This window comes from Buteo buteo, chromosome 6 (assembly GCF_964188355.1).
Source record: "Buteo buteo chromosome 6, bButBut1.hap1.1, whole genome shotgun sequence".
Classification (NCBI taxonomy): domain Eukaryota; kingdom Metazoa; phylum Chordata; class Aves; order Accipitriformes; family Accipitridae; genus Buteo; species Buteo buteo.
In genome coordinates this window covers 15,036,955-15,056,991 of record NC_134176.1, presented here as the reverse complement: position 1 = coordinate 15,056,991, position 20,037 = coordinate 15,036,955, and positions in this window count along the sequence as shown.

The window sequence follows — 20,037 nt, the reverse complement described above, 5'->3', positions numbered from 1 at the left end:
CTGCCCATCTCTAGCTGTCTACCCAACTCACTTGTGACCTAATCGCTGTATTTTCCAACAGCCAAAACTAACAGATATTCCACAGGTGTGGGAGGACAGACCACTGCTACCAGGGGTCTCTCCTAAAGCTCTTACAGTGAATAGCACTGGATTGGGGTTTTGGGTTGGGGTGGGGTTTTTTTGAAACTTTATACACTAAAAAAAAATCGAGCTGTTATTATGTGATATACACCTAATTAAAATGTACTATAATTGTTGAAGTATTTTGCTGAAGTCATTTTCTTTTTCAAGCGACAGGTTTACCAGATGATAAAACTTGTCTTGTGGTTTCTCTGCCTTTGCCAAGAAGCTCAGAGCTAAGTACAGAGGGTGGGGTCAGTCCTGGACATCAAACCCCCCCCTATGAATGACAGCATTTTTCACTAAGCTCTCATGCTCAAGGTTTAAGTCAGGCTTTTTGCCAAACACTCAAGTCCAAGACAAATAGCCTATGTGGGTGTTTTGTGCACAAAGATGACTGAGGTTCATTTTAGCTAGATGGATAAACCTTTTGAAATCTGGCTTGTTAGAACTGACTATATTATAGATCAGAGTTAGCTGTTTATTGAAAAGCACTGTGAGAGGAATGTAAATTACCCGTGAATCAGAACAACCTGGGAGTGAAGCACCAGTGGCTCTTGGTGAATATGTTGTCACCTATTCTCACAAACAATGCAACCATTTATGTACAGTAGATTCATTTTTTTAAATGACCATGTTCCAGTGCTGTCTTTTCAAGTTTTCCCTTGTTCCACAGAAAAATGACATACAGATGTATGGTATTTGCAAGGAGAAATTCAAAACTCCCTAAATCTCCTGATTTTTTTTTAAATATTTTTATTTAATATAACTCTGTTCCATAAGGGCTATTTTCTGTTGGTGGCAGGGCTGAAATTTCCTTATGGGAGAAAAACCTAGGTGATTCTAAGCCATCTTTAGACCCTAGTGCTCTGTGGGGCCCAGAATAGCTTTACGTACCAGAGGAGGGGTTTTTATTATTTTCTTTTTTAATGTCAGCAGCTGAAGCTCTGGTTTATTAAATGTCATACTGCCCCCAATCCTCCACAGGCTGCCACCAAAACACAGAGCTTCCTTGACTCGTCTTGCACCTACAAGTTCCTTTGCCCCTTCAGGTGTCCTCTAACTTGTTTCTTACCCTTTTTCCATTCCACCAGAAGAAAAGAGTATGTAATCATTCATAACTGCCCAAAACTTTAGAACCCAGAAAGTACAGTCTGGGATGTCACCTTGTATGATAATTCAGGGGAAGGAAGGCATCTGCAAAATACAGCGTCTCTCATATCAAAGGCACTTCCCTAAGGTACTGGACTAAAGTTAAAAGTTTTATCTTCCCTACAGGGAGTCAGTATTTACCCTTTCCTTTCTCTTGCTTGGGAGAATGCCTCTGTTTTCGTTCTGAAGGTTGTCTTCCACTCAGTTAGCAACAAAACCAAAAGAAATTGTGTTGCTGAAAGGTACCACAGTCTACCGTGGTCTACAACCATGATTAAAGCACAGCCTGGAGAACTCTAACATGTATTCCAGTTGAATTGTGTCAGTGTCCGCTCAGCCCCGCCTTCCTTACTAAGATTGCCAGCTGCATTGTTAGTCAATACATGATATTTAACACAAAGCAATGTCATGGAGGGACGCTCAAGTGAGTTGAGTCAGGGTCACAGGCAGAGCTATCAGGTTAGCACACAACTCCACTAAGTTGATGTATCCTCTTCCTCAGCATTTAATTTGATCAGACTTAACCCTGACTATGATAACATGGATATTCTTTTGCTGCTCTGCATTGCACTTATTGTGTAGTGGAGGCATACTTCTAGAGCCAAAGCAACAGGACTCTGGGATGTGAGCCTGCACAGCCCAGGACATGGGCTGAAAAGCACCACATAAATTCACTTTAGAACACAAGGAAACCAGAAGACTAAAGTTCTGTTTACTGATGACCCAGGCTACATTTGAGCCAAAAATAAAACCGGGTAAAATTTGGTCTTGGTTGATTAATGTGGTGTTGACAGCACCCTAATGGGTGCTATTAGAAGCATGACAATTACTATGGTGTTTATGGTGCACCTCTATGAGGCTTGCAGAATTAAGCATTCTGCACACATCCTAATTACAGAAACATTCAGGAAATACCTTAACAATTAGCAAGTTTTCATAAGGTAAATGCAGCTGTAGTACATCCTGTTGATCAAAGTACATTAAAATTGCACAGACCAAATAATGGAAATAAAACAAACTATGGAATAGCAGCTTATTCCATAAACACCACTCATCCTGTGTTCACAATAAACCCTGGATCTTATAGGAAAACTAAAAGCCAATTATATAATTAATATTAATATAAACCATATGCATAAGTGGGTTAAATTAAAGCTGAACAGCCAACTTTAATTCTGGCATTACCTAAATCTGATTGCTTTACTTTGGAGTTATTAAATATTGGTATAATAATAATATTGCAGGTCGGCTTAATTTTATTTCTTATAACACTATCTAGAGGCTACTTTTGTGCAGCAGTGACCATCAAAACCATGCTCCCAGAATAGCTAAAGTAACTTAGGTTTTGTATTCATTCCCAAATAATCAACAGCAACTATATCAAGATACACAGCGCATGCTGCAAAACAGACATGAATTTGGCATGTGTTTCCCTTGCCCACCCATGAACAACAAGCAGTGCAGCGTATGGTTCATGTCACTCGATGTGCTGTTCCTGTCCCCCCACCATCAAGGTGCCTTTCAGCCCTGTAAGTACCAGTTGCTAATAGGTCTGTTTCACAACTTTTTCTTCAAAAGCTCCTTTCTGTTACACTCCTGGCACCTGTTTCTTCCCCCTTAGGAGCTGCTTAACCTAGGTGCATAACACTGTTTTATAGAGAATGCAAGGCCTGATCCAGCATCCACTGAAGTCATTTTTAATACAGTTCAGTGGGTCTAGACAAGCCAAAGTAAAAGATACAAAGAAGACAGACAGGCCATACTGACAGGTTTGTCTAGAGACTCTCAGAGGTGTGTGAAGAGGCACAGTGACAGAAGGACCGTGGCTATTCGTCCTGTAAATCGATGTGCCTGTTTGTCATTAGTTTGCATTGCAGCAAGCAGCAGGTTGTTACAGCCTCTGTGGTTTCTCTCCTCTATGCCATCACTAAGCACATTATTCCCTCCTTGCTCTCAGAGAGAAATCTTACTTGAGCCCACTTTCTGGAGGCACGTGTTGCAAAATTTCCCCCTGACATTACTGGACAGTGGATCAGGCTTAGACAGACGAGAAACAGCTAAGCCAAGTGAGTTTTACACATAAACATTGACCCACTTTTGTATAATCTGGGACCTATTTCCCAAAGAGCAATGTTAAATTGCTTTTGGGCTGTGCAACAGGTCTCCTAGCACTTAGAGCTACACAGTGGGAAATTAACCTTTATTCTTGGATTTGATGCCAGATTCAGTCAGCTTTCTGTACAACCTCTCTTTGTTTATGGTTGTAAAGCTAGAATTGCTACCTCATTTTAAGTCTCGTCATCTGAAGCGATACAAGATTTAGGGTGTAAGCAGGCCAACCACAAGCACCAGAAATACGGCCTTCAGCTGAGACTTGATAACTGCATGTATACGTGCTTCTAGCCTGTTGCAAATAAGAAACGAAACTGGTTGCCTGAAACCAAGCTCACAGTGGATTTAAGCCACTTCCTGGGTAACTTGAGCTTGTTTGGTTTTCACATGCATCAGATCTACAAAGGCATGTCTCAGCAGAGGGGTGGTAAGTTTAAAGGACTCCCTCTGTCAGTCAATACAAATCACCAGTCAGGCCTCTAGTTTGAGAAATGTTTGGGACAGGACCAGGTTTTGGTTTTGTATTTAAGAAAACTTGTGCAATGAGTCTTGGTCCATTGTTAAAATTGCAAGGCATCAAACTGATAAACATAGCAAGGCATATAAACATTAGTATTTTGGTGTCATGGATATTACTGTAACAAGACCTTTTTACTGTGAAGGTTAATTCATTAAGGTCTGAAAAACATTTGGAGGTCCCTGTAAGAAAGGAGTTAAATAAATGCAAAAGTGTTGCTTTGGTATTGTGTTATTTATCAGCTGTCTGGTTAGCATTTGTGCTCAGTCCGCAGGTTTCACATGTAAATCAAATGCAATGAGTCTATGACAACTCACAAGATTTACACAGATGGGACCTGACCAGCCCTCTCTGAAGTCACCGGAGGTGGTCTGGGTTCCCTAATGATTGCAAATAGGAGACACAAACATAAATATAATTTACTTTTATAAAACTTTTAATTAGGTTAATAAAATATCTCTGTGTAAAAGCCTATAGCTCGTAAAAACTCAGACCCTGTGCATACCAGAGCTGGTGTGGATCAGGATAATAGACGCAAAGAATTGCATTATCATGTTAATACAATAGGGAAGTCTCCTGTCTCTCTTTTGAATAACCTCTCATGCAAATTTCAAATGTTGACCATGACACCAGACCTTCTTAGGGCACTGAGTTGTGTTTCCCTGTGCTTACAATATATTTGATTTCAATACAAAACTGCAGACTCATCAAAACCCCACCTTTCTGCCAGCATTCAATTATTTAAATACTATACAATGTGGGGGGGTTTGCCCCTGAATCTTGCATAAAGTACTTCAGGCAAGCTCACAAATAATGTAATATGAAAAGGACAAAAATCCAAGTGGAAGAAATTTTAATCAATGGGATCCTTCTTAGTTATTAGTTTCCACCTTTCCTCACCTTTGACCTGTTGTTTAAAATGCTGATTCCAAAGTGCATTTAAGCATACAACAAACATATATATCCGAATTGTCTCCACAATAACAATTCTGTAATCTTCTTGAAGGTTTATTTGTAATTGGGGTCATTATCTGCCCACATACTAAATTGTTTGACCACATGCTAAACATGTGAACTATGCAAAGGTTCATTATTGTTATCCAATTACAGTATGTGTAGTTTCTCATGCACATAAAGATCAAATATTTATAAATACACAGGTACTTCATGGTACTTATGAAATGTTACCAACAAAATCAAAGAATGATACATGTATAAGGATATTCCATATACACATACACATACATATACATATAAATGCTGTTAACAAAGTATTTTTTATTTCATGTGCCATATTCTGGCCTTAGTTCCTAGAGATCACAATGCCAAGGAAGTGGTAAAACACATAAAGGTTGGTTTCAATCACTTCCCCTTCTAATGGACAAAAGTTTAGTTTGTCTTGTACAATGGGACTTGTGCTAATTGTATGGAACTATTTTACACTTCTCAGGGAGTAAGCAAAATCAGAATTCTTCCTTTATGTGTTTCTAGAAAAATCCCCCCCAACATAATATTTACAGAAGAAGTACATCCAGGTTTGTGTTCGAAAGTATCATAAATGGAAACTAAGACCCAACTTCTTTTTTAGAATGTGTATACGCTGTCATACCCATACACCAGTTTTCTCCTCCAAAATCTAAAAAATCAATGACTTTGTAGTTCAACCACAGCACTGTTAGCATCTGTCTCTGTGCAGCCCCAAACACAATGGCTCTGAAGGACTAAGAGGAGCTGCCGTCCAAACTGTGACTGCATCATGTTCCTGGTTGCCACAGCCCAGCGTGCCAGGACAGGGACCCTTCTGACACCCGCCAGAGGGAAGGCGCGGAGCTTTGCCATGAGTCACCAAAGGCAGGATGTGCCAGTTCTGCGTGTCCACCCGGACTGCAGCTCCAGAGGATGTTTAATGGATTCAGTGTATTCCTCCCCCAGGCTAAAACACTCCCTGCTTCAACAGGCATGAGACACATCCTCCAGGGAGTGGGGTTCCACATTCTCCAGCGAACGGGATTCCACATCCTCACGGGAGTGGGGTTCCACACCTCCACTGGTTGTCTCTGGTCCCCTGTTCCCCTCTGCTCCCCACGCCTGGCCCCAGCCAGGACAGCTGTCTCTCTCGCTTTCCACGTCCCGAGGGGGAGCAGCTTGCAGGACCCAAAGCCAGCCGTGTTCAAAAGAACCACACTGCTCACTTTCCTTGTGCTGGGTGCTGTCCCCTTCAGACTTGTCTCAGAACTGGTTGAAGAAAAGGGAAAAGCTCCCCTGAATTCAGCGGGATTGGGATAAGATTCCAGACCCCAGACAAGTTTTGCTTCAGAGGAGCTTAGAGTCTAGGATATAAATCTATGTCTTTGTTGCTGGTCTAAATGTAATTTGATTCCTGTAGTCATGAATAGGACGTAAGAAATGTGGAAATATCTGTACATGTTCCCTGCTCAAACAGTGGGTGCCATTAGAAAGCATAATAATGTTCCGGGCTATTGATTTTACCACAGTATTTCCTTGCTTAGAGTGTTTTCCACTATGAGATACTTGCACCATGCCATGTAAATGTTATTTTTAACAGAGCTCACTGCAGTCTTGTTTGAGAAACTATGTGAACAATGTTGAGTTCTCTCACAATGCTGAGTTACTCAGCTGGGCTGTCTGATGTCCTATTTAAAAAAATAGGTAGGAAGAGCCAAATGGAACATAAAGCTGAAATGAGGTAAAAGGCAGATACTAAAAACACTAAATAGTGAACCCCCATGAAGTAGTTTAGATACTAATGATACTAAATAGGGGACTATATTCATAGCTAGAGTTTAGATTTTGATTATATTTGCCTGGAACAGAAGCAGACACCCAAACCAGACCTCATTTATCTTCCAAAACAAATATAACTGAAGTCATATAAGATGTGCTCTTTTTCATACCACTTACTTTTGAGGTATTCTGTTATTTTGCTAAGACATTCACTTATTCCACTGTAGGCTAATAGGGGAAAAGAAGGGGGTGGGAGGGAAGGGCAGGAGAAAAGGAATACTTGTGAATCAATAAACAAGCTGAATATGCTTCTAAGTTTCAACCAACACAATTAAATGTAGATCAGGTCATCTGTCATAAAGGAAATTGGTATAATTTTTGTCTTTGGCTTAAGGTGGAGCAAAATTAAGTTTAAAACAAACTGACCTTTGTTGATATGAATTGACACATCTCCCTTTTTCTGGATCTGAGCTCTTAATGTCAGAACTTATAACAACTGAGATTTTACCAAATACTTAACAGCATGTGATAGAAAGCAGGCAAGTAAAATATTAGTGCGACTTAACTAAGGCAGATATTTTTAGTGATTTCTTCTTATCCTGGATGGATGCATAGGAGTTCCATGGGGGTCTGTCTTATGTTTAGCACTAATTTGTATCCCATTAACAACTTGAAGATGGAATAAAGTGTACTTGTAGTAAATGTACACATGACATGCAGCTAAACCACACTTCAGGCACTTTGGATTAGACATCAAAATTAATTGGATGAAATAATGGCCTTAAAAAGTAGGATACAACTTAGTAAGGACAAGGGTAAAGTTCTGTACTCACTTAGTAATACTGACCATGAGTGAGGTATGTCATACTGTGGCAAAAAAGCAAACAATATGTGTAAAAAGTGTCATCTAAAAGCCACCTGGGTAATCTGTCCTCTCCTCTGAGCTGCTACAACCACAAACGGAAAATTGTGTCCAGCTGCGTCCCCACACCCGAAGGAAGACGTAAACTCATTGAAGAGACTGTGGGACAGGGCAGTAAAAACCAGTAGAGATCCAGAAAAGGACATTACAAAGCAAAATGGAATAATCCATTCTCCACACTATAAGGCAAGAAATAATAAACCAGAAAAAAAGATATTAACTGTAAGCTTTGGAGTTCGTTGTCTAAATAGATGATGGAATCTAGATTGTTGGAAATTCTTAAAAGCAAGTTAGATAAAGATGACAAGACTGGTTTAGGTACTCGTTTAGTTCATTCTGCCCTGGGAGACAAGAGATCCGGGGTTTTTGGTTCTCTTTCAAACTTATTTCATGTAACTGTATGTTAAAATTCCATTACAGTTATGATAGAAAGAAGAGATTAAATGAGAACATTCTCCCATCTACATGGATACTCACAGGAATCCCTTGACAGGACCATTTTCATGGATACCCCTGACAAATAAGACCCTGTGTCTTTTCTGAAAAGCAAAATCCCTGTTGGGTTCACCAGAAAACAAAGGACTGGACTATTCAGAAGCCAATATAACTGGAAAAGGAAAAGCCAGACTGTTGGAGAAAATTAGCTTTAGGCATACATTTTCACTAAGTCTGCAGAGAGTTGTCTCTGAGAGATTTATCATCCTAAATTACCATTGGATCTACATAGGAAATAAATCTTCACAGATTTCCACTTGGAACAGGAAGGGGGAAAGAAAAAAAAAAAAAAAACACAACAGAAAAAGTTAATTCTCCTGTTCCAGGATGTATTTTGGCATATTTTTTTGCAGATGTCAGTAAAGGTTTTGCTCGTAATGGGCTGGTGATGATAGCAGATACTTTTACTCTTTGGTTTGGTTTGGTTTTTGGGGTGGGAGCAGAACACAAGGGCAAAAAAGTCAAAACCTCAATATTTTCACCTGAAATTCAAGGATTTACAAATACTGAACTATAAATGCCACTATGATGCTCTACAAGAACTGTAACTCAGCTATCCTTTCTGTGCCATTTTTTTTCTTAATATTGCACTTCCTAGCAGGACTACAATTCCTGGAGGGTCTCCTTTCTTCTTCTGTCATCTCAATGCACCATAGGAATCACACAGTTACAGGGCATCATTAAAGAGGTATGCCAATGAAGGAACTCAAAAAGGAAAATGGAACCATGCAATACCTGAAATACAATTCCCATGAAGTACCACACCCATACTTCAAGTAAAAATATTTTCAGGTTTCAGGTGTTAGATTTTTTTTGTCCTACACTGAAATTATCTGCAAAAAGCTAACCCTTTTTAAATGGGTTCATCAAAAAATCTGAACTTCTCCATTGCAAACATTTGTTCAAATTAAGTGAATTTAGCAGGATTCCAGAGTATGATACTTTAGAATCCATTGCACCATCATGGTTTCTTGACATTTAAAAGTTTCAGGAATTGACCATGTATTGGACTTAACCATGTCAACAGTCCTTCACAGAGTGCATAAAAATAGGCATAAAAATTCTCTACAAAGAATGAATAGTAAACTTATCAATCATTTTAATTGGCTTTCAGATTAACTAAATTTCAAAATGTACCATGAATCTATTGGAAAATTGCTTGATTTCTGCTCTGTTTAATCTAAAGATCTGGAGAAAGAGACTATATCAGAGTAGACATCATTGAGGAGTTACCATCTCTTCCTCTTTCTTAAGTGCCACAAAGTTAATGGCTGCTTGCATTACCAGGCACTTACTATGTTCCTCAGTTTTCTTGCAGCTGGAGAGTTATTGTTTAAATATAAAAGGAGACTAGTCCTCACTTCAGTGAGTTCCCAAAGCTAAACAGAAGTTCCCTATTGACAGACACTGCTGATTTGGAAGAAGGTTGTAGACTGGTTGAAGAAATTCTAGAATAGGGCGATAAGGACTGCCTAAGAACCAGAAAGGATTTCTCAAAACAGAATGGAAATCCTGATCATGTCCAGTGATACTAAAAAGCGAGGACAGCCTGACATACAAGCTTGCTATTGCTAAGGGATTTGAAGTTGGTGAAAGAACAGAAGAGGAATACTCTGCAGAGTTCAATGACTGCCCTCACAAGGCATTTTTAGAGGAAACAGCTGTCTCTGCAGGCAAGATTTAATATATCCTGCACTGAATATACATTCGTAGGAAAAAGAAAAAGTGTAGTATAAAGAAAGAGGAGTGAAAGCTAAGAACAGTTTAAGAGAAAAATGGAAGTGGAAAAGAAAAGATGAAGGGGAAGAATTTCAGAATGTTTCTCTCACTGCACCAGCATAAATCTGTATTTGATCTTATGTTGATGTCTAAAGCTAGTCAAGAGATCTCTACTACTGATAACTGTAATGAGGTCAATTTTGCATTTATTTAGAAGCTCCAGCAAATGCACATTCCAGCTGCTTGCCGCCATGGTGACATAAACTATTGCAGAATATCTGGGTTTAAAATCTCCTCCCATTCACTTCCAGCTGCAGTTCAATCTGCTGCAATTCATGATGTCTTTAAGACATGTTTCAAAAGGGAATTCACCAAATGAGATGCCACTTACTTTTCTGTGTAACAGTTGGTGGACAGGTCCTGACTTGGAAATTCTTCATCTCAGTTCACAAGAATAATTTCTGAGGGACCTATGGCAGGTCATTCTGAAGGCCAGTTCTCAAATTTCAGGTCCTGGTCCTTCCACAATTCAGGTCAGGTCACAATATTTTTTTAGCTTCTTTCTCATCTTTTAAGCTTACCTCCTGTTTCTGGACAAATGAATTGCTAGGATGTCTGTGAGGTCCTTAGTGCTCAGGAACTTGGGAATAGTTCAGTTGAGAGAAATGTCAAAATCTCCCAACTGGTTTGAAATTCAAAGATGTACGGCTTAGAAAAGTGATCTAATTTTGGTGAAATCTGCAACAGTTGATGAGTATTTCCTAGTTACAACTACTTTTTAAAATCTCATCAAAATTTAAAGTTGCCTACTCTATGAGTAGTTTATGGAAAATAGTATGTTTTTTCAAGGTTAGAAATAAGCTTCTGTTTAACTGCTATAGTCACAGCCTCTCTATAAATCAATCCAATAGGCAATTAAAAATTATTCATGTCTGTAACTTTAGCAGAGAAGTGTCCTTTAACTGCCACCAAACAAGAACATAGTCTGCCAACATGCAACTCCTCTGCTCTCCTATACTAGCATCCAATGGTAGAGCTATATTTCATACAGGAAAATCAGAATCAACTTACATGAGTGTTTGAAGTAAAAGTCATGCATAACCCACTAAAGCAAAATGAATATCAGAGTCAGTGGGTTCCAAAAAGAAGAAAGGAAAAAGTAGCTATAAACTCCACAGAAAGTGGAAATACAGGCATTGTTATACAGACCTCTAATCTCCTGTGCAGTGCTATATGTGGAGAGGAAAAAATGCCTTCCTGACCTCTCCAGGTGATCAATTTACACTCTGAAGCCTGAGAGCTGATCTGTATCTATTCCAAATTAACTGGAATAGAAAGAGGCATGAGGCTAAAACATAAAGAAATAACACTGTAGAAAGCAGAAAGTACCTTATTCATCAGTACAAGTCAGGATGTCGTTTGCTAGCAAAGGAGATATCTTCCTTTCATAAATATGCCTGTGCAGATTTTAATATCAAAAGTACCTCAGAAGTCTCAGTGAAAATAATCTCTGCAGGTACTGGTCCAAAGCCTACTGAGATCAATAGGAATACCTCCCTCCAGTGCAGTAGACTCTGGATCAGGCCCTTTGTCTATAACAAAGGTTCCCTCCATCACAGGGCTGCAGTGTCCCCTCCTTCCTACCCCCTTACAGTACACTCAACTTCTGTTTTGAAGCCGACAGAAAAACAACAAACAACCCTGATGAACCTAACTGGAAATGTCCTTTCAGATGGGCAAAGATATGCGAAATCACATCAGCTTTACCCAATGTTAAGATAAGATGTTATGTGACCTACAATCTGATGTACTATACTGTGTGTGATCATCATGTGGTATAATTTTATAGCTTTTTTTTTCCCCAGGTGTACTGAACTTCTGTTATTTCCAACGTGTTAAAAATACTCCGTTTGCTAATATAAATGATTATAATTGACAGTGCATTGTCAATCTATTGCAAAGCTGATTTAATTAAGAATGCCAAGGGGCATCATTTGGGGCCAGGTATCTAAGCTGCAAATTTTTTTTTTGATCTCAACCTCTCCCTATAGGACCGTCCACACTGGCACCAAAGGCTGGAGGGCAAGAGAACAAAGGGAATTTTATGTGTCTGAATTCAAATTCTTTCCCTTTGAAATGAAGCGTCCAGAATGGGCAATAAAACTGTGAAAATGGATTTCTGGCCGCATTTGATGTTAAGCCTTTAGTGTCAAGAGCCAGGTCTTTTTTTCTCTCTCTTTCTTTTAGGGTTTTTTTTTTTCCTTTCCCTGAATGGTCTTGTGGGGAATTTGTCCTATAAATTATTTCTTACAGTTTGTATGCATACAGTATGGCCTTGTCTCATAGTTAGAACTCAAAAGTAGGCTTGTGTGTGTGTGTGTGTTTTCATTAACTTGTGTTTTCAGTAAAATTGCAATGGAAAACATTGTGCTAAAGAGGCTCATTTCATGTGGCTTTTTTTCCTATCAGCCTGTGTGTGAAACCTTAATGTTTATTAAGCACTCCAGTGGAAAGAGTAACTTTCACTCTGGTCTTCCTTTTTCATACCCAGTAGTCATAATCCTTTGTGTCATCTCTTCCATTCCCATAGTAGGATATTGCAATGCAATAAGAAAAGCAGAGGATTAGGCCCACTTAGAATGATCATGCAGAAGGATCTATTATAATAATGATTACAACCATTTTATCTTTAATAGCTAGCCACTGATGGAAGGGCAAGGGGGGGGGGGTAGGAACAGAGAAATGAAAGGAATCTTGGCATAAAGAAATGATTTGTTCCTAAGCTTTGATTGTATATGAAAATTGATCTTTAAATATTTATTTGTAACAAAAGCAGTTGGAAATACCTTATTAAAGATGGCTAAATTAATTTAAATTTTTACGCACCACTTAGGCAGTACATTCTTGCTGTCTAAATAAAAAAATTTGTGTGTATGTATGTGTGCATGTGTGCAGGCATGCATTTTAATTACAAAACTTTTTTTTAATAAAATTAGTAGCACTTCACTATCCATTTCTCTGCAGACCATGTCTTCATGAAGCAAGATTACAATGATAAGCAATTCTTTTTCTACTGAAGAAAGTCAAGGCATTGAAAGTAAAATTTAGTTCCACAGGTATATGGAGATGCTTTTACCAGGAGCCAGACTACTAGGTTTTCAAACAGAGAATAACAAATGTTTAAAAACATACCTTTTGCCCCTGTTAAGTAAAGTAAAAAAAAAAAAAGAAAAAAAAAATAAAAATCTTCTCTTTAGTGTGTTCATGGATTTCATCGTCTCTAGTCCTACATTTCTGTTCTTTCAGCCCCTCCTTTTTTTTCTGATATACTTTTCTTGTAGTTTTCTTTCTCCAGGCCTCCCTCAGGCTTCCTGCCATCTATCTAGACTTATTCTCTTTTCCATTGACTCTGGTTCATTCTGATCTTTTTTCTTTTGTTTTACGTACCACAGCTAGTTCACTTTTTCCTCCTTTCCCACATACAGTTTTTCCCTGCCTTTTCTGTTTTATTTCTCTGTCCCTGTCTGTTTCTAATTCTCTGTTTTCTGGTTTTTTAAGCAAGCTTTTCAGTCTGTGATATATATACCTGTGCAAATAAAGAGGAGCAAAATTGCAGTCAAAGGAATTCTTCAAGATTTAGGTAGCCTTCATTTCAATCAGCATGTGAAGCCAAGAGAGTTACACTAACAAACTGATATACCAGTGTTTATCATACCAGAATCAGGGCCAGAATGCTTTAAATTAAAACAGTAAAAGGTTGATAAGGTAGGAAATTATCTTCTCTAGTATTGATTTACAGGAAATCTCACTTAACAGCAAGTTAGTCACAGTACTGAGCATCCTCACTGACCTCTCCTAACCTGAACTCCATCAAGGCTTTTTTGTGGGGACCACACCATGACCCTATGGGAAACAAAGTTTATTCCAGCACAAAAAGAAGAAAGAGTGCCAATATGATTTTCAGGTAAACCAGATTTTCTCTGGCCTATTTAGTTCTCAGAAGAATGCTTCTATAGGTACCTGTGTAACTCCAGTAGTGCCCCAAAAATCATGCTTTTGTTTTATTTCAAGACACCATGTTCAAAAAACACAAGGAGCTGTTTGATAGGCTATGAGGCAGGGGATTTTTGAACGTTTAGCATCCTGACTTTACTTAAAATAGATTGTATGCTATTACTGTGATCAGTACCCTTCCTTTTGTCTTGGTTGCATGAGTAGAACCAATCTCTTACAGACTTCATATCAATGGTATGCCTTGTATAAATAAGTCTATCTATTAGATATTGACACATTTCACTCAAGACCTTCCGTAGTTTAGGTCTGGGGATTTTTATATAAACACAAACTTATATTGCTTCTTTGGTCACCATCTCCACCCTCACCTCTGGGTAACAAAAAAATTACAGGACTGAGCCAGGCCTATTCAGATCTCCTTCTTCACCCACCAATTTAGTGAAATATATAAATGCTAAAACTTCAATTCAGTGACCAGGTCCTACAGACTTAAAGTTAAGCATCTGCGAAAATGCTTTGTCGAAACATCATTTTTACAGAACAATGAAAGTTATACTGAGACAAATAACTAGACAGAGGGATCAAACATGGAAGGAGCTCTATTTTTTATCTGTATATATAGGTTGGTAGATACAGGCTTGCTGAAATATACTTTGGTACATTTGCATGTACATCTACACAAAGACCAAATGTCTTCCATTTAATTCAGCTGTGTAAGTAAAATACTGTGTTACCTGTCATACGTGCAGACACTTCTGTGAAACAGAAGACAGGAACATGTAAGATATTACACATGGTTGTACCAAAACCACAGCCAACATTCATGTATTACATCTGTTAACCAGGCAAAGCTCTGTCCTGTCCAAGATGTGGTCAACTTTTGAATTAAGATTTGCTGAAACAAGTTTCCCAGGATCCATTGCAGCCCCACAGGATCCTATCACAGCCTTAGGCTATGATAATGTGAGATTTTGGAAACTAAATAGGACAGGGCTTGGCCAGTAAGTGGAGAGGAGAATCCGAGGAGAAGCCAAGGCACCGCATAAATGTTTGGCTGCTTTTCAGTTCATGGTGGTTTGTACCTTCTTGCTGAGATGGGCAAGATGTTTCTCTGAGGGCCCTGGCATTGTGTCCATGGTCTGTGGTTCCCCTGTCCTGACCATGGTGGGGCATTGGAGATTCCTCACTGCTGGTTTACACTTCAAAGCTTTCTAACCCCACCCAGCCTTGCAGCAAAATCAGAATGGGAAATGAGCGAACAAATATCAAATTATTTAATCTGGGTATATCCTTCACAGCTTCCTGCCCTTAATGCAAGAATTCGCTACTCAGCAGTTACCATTCTCCCATATAGATTCACCTGCATTTCAGTGACAGGTAGGGTTTTCTCTTAGTACATCTTAGAAATCACTAAATTATTATTTGTCACTAAAATACATTTTTCCTTATGAATGTTATGTGTATGCTTTCTGCTTACAATTGGCTGCAACACAAATTCTCAGAAATAAACATTTTTATTTTGTTCCTCCCATACATGATAAAGGTCATCTCACAGTACTTCTGTATCAAAGAAGTAGCATGCACACTAAAACTGCCTTTATTAAAACTTTTGTTTTAAACTTTGTGAAGCACAGAATAATTTCCACAACCCCTCTGAACTCCCTTTTGCTTCCCACACACTCAAGCTATATTTTCACATCACAAGTTCTGCAACATCACATGTTTAGACGTTCTGCTTGGGATTTTACCTCATTAAGTGAAAACACTATTGAGAATCTAAGTTTTCATTATTTTAAAAACTTTAAAATATGTCCCTCTTACAGTGCAAAATCCAGAAGCAACAAGATAAGAAGCTGAAAATAAATAAATAGATAGATAGATAGATAGATAGATAGATAGATAAATATTTGCTGTTGTTATTTTTAAAACAGGTTTGGGAGTTTGATTTTCATGCAGTTTATTTTGAGGAAAATGAAGTGAGCACCAGCAGGGAATAAACATCATTTTTAAACAGCATGTAACTGACGTGTATGTCCTCTGTTCAGCCACACAACACAGTCACTCAGCTGCTGTAACAAAAAAGTAGATTCTAGCAGAAAATGGATTACGTAGCATATATTCTTGTCTTCTCTTAGTACCAAGGTTGTCACCAGCTCACAACTCACTCAACCCAAATGCTCTAAGCCCAGAAGCTGAGCTCTTGCTGCCACAGATACGCACTGACACACACACCCCCCACCATAATTGTGTAGACTGGTTGTGCCAGGCACTGCACACGAAGAGCTCGACAAGAGAAAACTGCAACACAGTTGAAGTGTTCTGTCTTCCGGTAACATACAGCAAAACCCCTTTATCAGTTTGAAACTCTCTACAGGGCTTTAATCAGAGACACAAATCTTAAAGCCCAAAAAGATTTCAGGCAGGAATGCGCTAAGCCAGAAATGCCTTCACTCAGCCCCAGGTCTTCTATTCACAAGTCCGGCTACTAAGTGATCAGCTGACTGCTACACGCCAGCACCAGAGAGCAGTGAACTTGCACAGATGATCCCGATCGAAAACGAACCACACGGTCAAAGCCAGCATGTACACTAAGCTAGCGCTGACATGCTGCAGCTGGTTTCAGGTACACAAGTAGATGAAGTCTACCCGGATGTGGTCAACATTGTAGTAAGCTACATAGAATATGTTTTTCCCCCAGAGGCCTTTGCAGCAAACCCACAAGTTTTTTGGAGATAACTTCACTGCACAGCTTTCAACCTGCTGGATAAATTGTAATGGTTATTCACTGCTGGTAGTGCAGCAGTAGCTATTTCCATCCTTGAGCTCATTTCATTTATTTTCTTTCTTTCATAAATGGCTGAAAGTGGAAAATAATACCTGATGATTAGTTAGATACCTTTTGGGTATAAAACTTCAAAGAAGGGAAAGTAATGATGAAAACATAATAATCAAAGTTTCCACTTAGATTTATTACTTATTATTACTATGAATATTTTTCAATTTTTAGAATGCGTGCCATAAAGAAAATACATGTGACGCTTTCAGGTTTTAGCATTCTATTTATTAACAATAGTTCCATTCAATGTCCATAAACAGCAGATGCAATTTTAGTGAAATCCATAAGCAATAAAGCTACTCATATTCTAATTCAGGTATCTTGACCCATTATTATCAATTCTGGTTCTTGTGATTATTTAGTTCCATTGCAACAGTAACTGCTAAGTGCTTTCTAAATTAAGATTCATGATAGTCATTCCAGTCATGTTAAGAAAAAACAGTTTTAACCTGGGAATCTAAATAACATCTTACACTAAGCACCAAAAAAAAAAAACCCAAACTTTCTTGGCAGTTCCAGTAAGAGTTTTCTCAACAATTTGATAACATGATATTTAAATGAAACATATATTTTATACATGCACAGAATTTATTGATTGGTGAACTTCAGAAAGTGTAGCTAAGGTTATTGCTTATCTATCATTCAAAGGTGTGCTAGGAGATTTCACAATTATTAAAAGCAAAGTTTCCCTTTTGAACTATGACCTAATGGCCAAATCCAAAATCCAAGGAAGCTATCCATCATGCCCTTTCATGGGGACCACAGTTTATTCTAGACACATAGCAAAATCCAGCAGGGTGTATATGATTAAATAAGCACAGTCACATTCATTGTGGTCTTTGTTCTTTCTCCTGAATTCTAATTAATATTTGCTTATTACCCTCTCTGATTAAATTGTATCAAAAAATAGGCATGCATCTAGGGACAGTCATGTCTGCCTTGCCAAGTCTTGCGTGGTGGACTGTCATCTGTGATTGGGCACACACCACATACACCTCTCATTAAAATCAGCACGGAGCACTTGATGAGAGCTATTTTGCATTCAATCATAACATTGCTACACTTTACCTGTTTGTGATACAAGTTTGTCGGGCACAGGCAATTTACGGGAAAACTTCATTTCGATGGTTCAGTTGCATTTGAGAGCAAGACTCTTGGAGAACTTCATTATTAATCTACAGTGAAGCTTTTCCTTCCAAAAGTCAAGCCTCCTTTTTAGGGAAGGGAGGAAGGGACTTGAAGTTTGGCTCAGAAGTGGCATTTTTATGGATGGTTTCATAAAGAGCCACACAAAGGATTAAAGGCTAATCGTGTCAGAGAACTGATGAGCTTTTGTAAAAATAGACAATATTTGGATTCAAATATTTGTGACAGATATTTACTGCATCACAATGCATTGTCTTTCCAGCCAGAACTTTTTCAGTTGAACAAGTATTCAGACTGGAGTCAATCAATCTAAATTTAGCGATTTCCTTCTGTGAGCCACAGAACACATGTCTACAAATCTGTAGCTAGATCTGGAGATCCAGTGTAGAGTCTCTGAGGTCAACCAATGGTTGATCCACACAATAGCTCTTCCCTCAGTGGGGCTCAAGAATGTTAGTAACTTGTCTCTACCCTGCACAGCTGTCAATTTTCATAAAATCTGCAAGAAATTAATATATTTGAGATCTTTGCCTCTCAAATTTGCTTGAGTTTGGCCAACATGTTCTAAATGTACTGAGTTACTGATCACACATACACATAGTGTAATCATTATTATTTCCCTTCTTCAGCAAACCAGGCTAAAACCCATAGAAGGTGAGCCTCTAAGACTCTTCCAGATCTCCAGCATTAAGTGCAGCATCGCCTCTTAGTGTATACAACCCCCATTGTTTTGTCCAGGCCAATTCTAAATGACATCATTGATTTGTGAGAAGAGTATCTAGTAATTAGTTGGTTTTTTTAACGGTCATGCCATTTGACATATTAAATGTTGTGCATTACTTAAACACTAGGGTAGAAATATCAATAGTCTGGTGCCACTGTGTATGGCTCCTTTCCATTAGAGTACATATATGTGTGAGGCTGTGAATGGTGAGTAATAGGGGACTGTTCTCTATGATATATCTGGTGAAGTCAGCATTAACTTCTTGTACAGTAGATCTCCGGGAGTAGACAAAAATTACTAGGATTTTATTTATCTTTCTGGGGCTTGATCAGAGGATTATTTTCAGCTTTATTACAAAATTTAACTGGATTTTACCCTGAGAGACACCTTTAGCTGAACCTCACCTACCATTTTTCTCAGTGACAACAGGCTCAGTAGCTGTTTTCTTCACTTAGGACTACTCTGTGTAATGCTAATGACAAGGGTTATTTTGGGTCTCACTTGCTGCTGTTTTCTCTTTTCTTCTTCTTCTTCTTCTTCTTCTTCCAGTGCTGTTGTTTAGCCTGGAGGAAAGACGATGTAAGGGGGAACTGATCCCACTGTGAAGATTATTGGAAGATAGACCCAGACTCTCCACAGCAGGGCATATAGCAGGATGAACAAGAGTCAACAAAGAGACCAAAACTCAACTCCATCCCTCAAGGTTGTCATGAACCAGCTGGACAAAGTCCTGAGAAACTTGCACTGAATTCAATGGCTTAGCTTTGAGCAGGACATTGGTCTAGAGACCTCCTAAGGTCCCTTCAAACCTGAATTATTCAATCATATTATGTTTCAATAATTGTCTTTTAAATTCACTTTCTGTACAAAGACATACCTGCAGACACTGCCTTGCCATAAGCTGTCGATCCAGTGAAAGATTCTTAGCAGTCATTAATAAAATTTGCCTTTAATTGACATTGCTGTAATATAGTTTTGAGTCTGAAAGACTTCAGTCAGATAGTTGCCATGAAATGCAGTGTCCTATGTAAAAATAGGGTCATCTTAGTCCCTCACTGACTTTTGGTGTGTAGCTAACGTGGTAAACTACACTGGATCAAAATGGTCCCTAGGGTCCCTAGAGCTGTTGCTAGATTTTCATGGTTCCTTCAGCCATCAGACCTGTAATTTTTAAATCCTACTATAACTTTATATAAGTGAGAAGGAAATGAACAGTGAACATTTGAACTCCCTAAGATCTCTAGATGGTGATACATTTACTTGAGGAGTAGAAATGTTTTATACCAATGGTCACTGGGTGCATTTAGACCTCACCTGGCTTTGGGTGATTTCTTTAAAAATATCACATTACTGAGAGAACTTGCCTTCAATAAGGTTTTTGTATTATGGGGAAAAGTTATTTACAACCTTGGTGGGTTCCCCTTTGAAGTCATTTGTCTTGTTGAGAGGGGAAGTGGAGCTGGCCTTTGAAGAGTCTCATTTCATCTTGGATCTCTCCCTTTGAAGTACACTTTACCCCGTGGGCATTCCCTGTG